Source organism: Penaeus monodon, chromosome 37 (assembly GCF_015228065.2).
Source record: "Penaeus monodon isolate SGIC_2016 chromosome 37, NSTDA_Pmon_1, whole genome shotgun sequence".
Taxonomy (NCBI): Eukaryota; Metazoa; Arthropoda; class Malacostraca; order Decapoda; family Penaeidae; genus Penaeus; species Penaeus monodon.
In genome coordinates this window covers 21,343,223-21,348,222 of record NC_051422.1, presented here as the reverse complement: position 1 = coordinate 21,348,222, position 5,000 = coordinate 21,343,223, and positions in this window count along the sequence as shown.

The window sequence follows — 5,000 nt, the reverse complement described above, 5'->3', positions numbered from 1 at the left end:
ATATTATTATCTCTTATCTCCCTTCTTGTTTTCCTTCAACCCACTTTTTTCTCATTCTCTCTTTATCTTTTCCCTTTTCCTTCTCTTCTACCCCCCCCCTTCTCCCTTTTCATCTCTTCATCCCCTTCCATCTCTCACCTCTTCCACGTCTCTTCTATTCCCCTTCATCTTCTCTCTCTCTCTCTCTCTCGCTCTCTCTCTCTCTCTCTCTCTCTTTCTCTCTCTCTTTTTCTCTCTCTCTCTTTCTCCCTATCCCTCTCTCCTTCTCCCTCCCTACCTCTCTCCTTCCTCTCCCAATCTTTCACCTCCTCCTTCTCCTCCTCTCTCCCTCCTCTCTCCTTTTCTCTCTGTCCCCCTCTTCTTCTCTTTCCTTCTTTTCTTCTCCCTCCCTTAATCTCCTTCTCACTTTCCCTATTTCCTTCCACCCCCCCCCTCTGCCCCTCCCTCCCCCCCGCCCCCCCTTCTCTTTCCCTCGCTCCTTCTCCCTCCCTTCCTCCTTCTCCCTCCCTCTCTCCTTCTTCCTCCCTCCCTCCCTCTCCCTCCCTCCCTCCCTCTCCCTCCCTCTCTCCCTCCCTCCTTCCTCTCCCTTCCCTCCCTCACCCACCGCGAGCAACAGAGAGGCGCAGAGCCGACGGGGGGGGGAGAGGCGGTCCCGTCGCGGAGATAAATAGAGAGACATGCCTGTGCAACTCGCCTTGGTTACGGAGGCTCCCAAAGCTCCTGTCATGAATACCAAACTTCGGGGAGGGGAAAGGAGGGGAGGGGAAGGGAGGAGAAAGGAGGGGAGGGGAGGGGAGGGGAAAGGAGGGGAGGGGAGGGGAGAGGAAGGGAGAGGAAAAGAGAGGATAGAAGGGGAAGGGAGGAGAAAGGAGGGGAGGGACAGGGAGAGGAAAGGAAGGGAGGAGAAGGGAGGAAAGGGGAGGAAGCGAATGAGGGGAGGGGAAAGAAGGGGAGTGGAGGGAGCGAAGGAGAGAGGGAAAGGATGGCAGGTGAAATGAAGAGGGAAGGGAGCAGAAGGGAAGGAAAGAGGGAGGGAGGAAAGGAGGGGTGGAAGGGGAGGGAACGTGGAAATAGAAATAGGGGGGAATGGAAAAATGGGGAGGGACAAGAAATGGGAGGGACGGGGGGGGAAAGAAAAAAGGGGGCAAAAGGGGGAGGGATGAAAAAGGAAGGGGAAAGGGAAGGGAGTAAGAATGGAAAATTTGGGGAAGGGAAATGGGGGGGAAAGGGAAAGGGGGGGGGGAGGGGGGAGATAATGGATAAAAATTTGGGGAGGAGGGAGGGGAAAGGGGGGGGAGAAAAACCCGGGAAGTTAAAAAAAAATATTGTCCTGACCTTTATTTTTTGGGGAAGTATCGCGGCGGGAAAAATTGCGCGCGCGTGCGTGTGCGTGTGTGTGTGTGTGCTTTCTTGAGTGTGTGTGTGTGTGTGTGCTTACTTGAGTGTGTGTGTGTGCTTTCTTGAGTGTGTGTGTGTGTGTGTGTGTTTTTGCTTACTTAGGGTGTGTGTGTGTGTGTTTCGGTGTGGTTGTGTGTGTGTGTTTATTTGAGTGTGTGTTGTGGTTGCTTACTTGAGTGTGTGGGTGTTTTGGGGTTTTTTGGGTGTGTGTTTGTGTGTGTTGGTGTGTGTGGGTTTGTGGGGTGTGTGCTTTTTTGAGTTGTTGTGTGTGGGTGTGTGTGTGGGTCTTACGAGTGTGGGTTGTTGTGTGGTGTGTGTGGTTTTCTGAGTGTGGTTGGTTGGTGTGTTGTGTGTGGTTGGGTGTGGTGTGGTTGTGTGCTTATTTGAGTGGTGTTTTTTTGGTGTGTGGTGTGCTTATTTATGTGTGGTGTGTTGGTGTGGTTGTGTGTGTGTGTGTGTGTGTGGGGTGTGCTTATTGGTGTGGTGGTGTGTGTGTTTATTTTAGTGTTGTGTTGTGTTGGTGTGGTTTTGGGGGTTTTGGGTGGTGTGTTGGTGGTTGTGTGTGCTTTTTTTTTGGGTGTGTGTTGTGTGTGGGCTACTTGATGGTGGTGAAATTGTTTGTGTGCTTAGAGTGTGTGTGGGTGGGTGTTTTTGGCTTACTTGAGTGTGGTGGTGTGTGTTTTTTTTTGGTGTGTTTGGTTTATTATGTGTGTGTGCGTGTGTGTGTGCGTGTGTGTGTGCGTGCGTGCGCGTGCGTGTACCGATTAGAACATGGTCATGGTCGCAGCCTTCCGCAAGAGCCCCGAGCGCCTTGGCGTTGAAGCGGAAATCGCGATTCACGAGTAAATGGGGAAAGAACAGGAGAATGACTCGACAGTTTTTCTCCTCCTCCATTTCCCCCCCCCCCAATCTTAAATCTTATTTTTTTCCTTTTTTCTCCCCTCCTCCTCACCCCTTCCGCCCCCTCATTTTTCCCCAACCCCCCTTCCCAATTCCCAAACCCAGTTTTCCCCCTTTTTCCCAATCTTTCATCTTCCTCCTTTCTCCCTCGGAATCACGCAGCCCCAATCCCTCACGACCTCCCAATCGCCGCCTTCACCCCAGGTCCCTTTTCCCCCTAATCATCCCCTTCTTATCTCTACCCAGTCCCTTCACCTACCCAATCCTCCAACACTAATCCTAATTTTCCCTCCTAATCCCTCATTCTCGTCTTCAGTTCTTCTTCACCTAATCCTCTCCTTCTCTCTTCATCCTCTCCCCTCTTCCAATCCCCTTCCCAATCCTCCCCCTTTCCCTTTTTAATCCTCTTCCCTCTTCCTAATCCCCTCCTTCTCCCTATTCTCCTTCTCCCTCCTATTCTCCTTCTCCCTCCTATTCTCCTTCTCCTTCTCCCTCCTATTCTCCTTCTCCCTCCTATTCTCCTTCTCCCTCCTATTCTCCTTCTCCTTCTCCCTCCTATTCTCCTTCTCCCTCCTATTCTCCTTCTCCCTCCTATTTCCTTCTCCTTCTCCCTCCTATTCTCCTTCTCCCTCCTATTCTCCTTCTCCTCTCCCTCCTATTCTCCTTCCTCCCTCCTATTCTCCTTTTCTCCCTCCTATTCTCCTTTCCTTCTCCCTCCTATTCTCCTTCTCCCTCCTATTTCCCCTTCTCCTTCTCCCTCCTATTCTCCTTCTCCCTCCTATTCTCCTTCTCCCTCCTATTCTCCTTCTCCCTCCTATTCTCCTTCTCCTTCTCCCTCCTATTCTCCTTCTCCCTCCTATTCTCCTTCTCCCTCCTACTCTCCTTCTCCCTCCTATTCTCCTTCTCCCTCCTAATTCTCCCCTTCCCTCTTAATTCCCTTCCCCCCCTCCCCCCTTGCCAACCCTCTTCATAGCCTTCCTCCCTCCTGATCCTTCCCTCCCCCCCCCCCTTAATCCCCTAATCCCCTTCCCCCAAAACCATAATAATTAATCCCCGTATTAATCCCTCTTTCCTAATCTCTCCCTCCCAATGGCCATCACCGTCTTAATTCCCTCCCCCCCTCCCCCTAATCCCCTCCTTCCCTAATCCCCCTCTTCAAATTCCCACTTCCCTGATCCCTCACCCCCAGTCCCTATGCCTTATTTCCCTAATCCCCATTTCCCTTAATCCCCTCCCTAATCTCCTCCTTCCCCAATCCCCCTCCCCTAATCCTCATCACCTACTCCCCTCCTCCCCTAATCCCCCTCCCCTAATCCCCTAATTCCCTAATCCCCCTCCCTTAATCCCCTCAATCCTTCCCTCCTTAATCCCCTTCCTCCCTCTTAACCCCCCCTCCCAATCACCCATTTCCCCTCTTCCCCTTCCCCTCTGAACCCCCCACCCCCACCCACCCACCCTGCCCCGTTTTCTAAATTGGCTTATGAGGTTTCGAAAATCCTCGTCGGTCTGAAGCAGGGAAACCTCCCTCGAAGGATGATCTCGTGCATTCGCGAAATTTCCTGCTTCCTTCCTTCATGAGGGGAGGAGAGGGGAGGAGAAAGAGGAGGGGGAAGAGAAGGGGGAAGAGAAGGGGGGAGGGGGAAGAGGGAAGGGGAGGGGAGAAGACCGGAGGGGAAGGGGAAAAGGGGTGAAGGGAAGGGGGAAGGGGGAAGAGGAGGGGAGAAGACCGGAGGGGAGGGGAAAAGGGGGGAGGGGCGGGGAGGGGAAAAGGGGGAGGAGCGGGGAGGTGAGAAGGAGGAAAGGGGAAGGGCGGGAGGGTAGAAAGGGGGAGGGAAGAGGTAAGGGGAAGAGGAGGGAAAGGGAGGGGAATATAAGAGAGTTTTAAAGAGGAGGAATAAAGGGGAGAGAGAAAAAGGGAGAAGAGAAAGGGAGAAGTAAAGGAGAAGAGGCAAGAAGAAGATAAAAATGGTTGAAAGGGGAGGTAAACAGGAGTGAGGGGAAGTAGGAAAAGGGGAAGGAGAAGACGAAATAGGTGATTTAAAGGGGGAGAGAAAAGGAAGGAAAGGGTTAAAAAAAAAATAGTTGTCGGGGAAAAGAGAATAGATTCAAAGATGAGAAAGAAGGAAATAGGGAAAAAGGGGGAGAAAGAGGAGGAAAAGGGAAAGGGAAAAGGGAGGGGAGAGGGACGAGCAGAAGAAGAAGAGGAGATGGTTTAAAGAGAGAGGAAAGAGTCGACAGTAAACAGAGAGAAGGGAAGGATAAGAGAAGAGGACGGAGGCGAGAAAGAGGATGCTGAAGAGGGAGAGGATAAAAAGGAAGGGGAAAGAAAAGAGCCGATGAAAAGGGGGGGGGGTAAGGGGAAGCCAAGAGGGGAAAGGGAGGGGGAAGCAAAGAGGCAGGGCAGGGAGCAGGGGAACGAGGGTATTTTTGGAGACTCGCATATATTAAAGTTTCGGGAGATGGAAGCTGAATAAATGAATAAAAATGTAGTGTCGAAAAACTTGCAGATTTCTACGATGCTGTCCGTGTGCTGTGTCAGACATGGTTGGCCTCGACGGGCCGGGGAATGCGGGGGGAGAGAGAGGCTGGGGATGGAAGGGAAGAGAGAAAAGAGAGAGAGAGAGTCTGGGGATGGAAGGGAAGAGAGGAAAAAGAGAGAGAGAGGAGGGAGGTTGGGGAGGGAGGGAGAGAGTGGAGAGGGG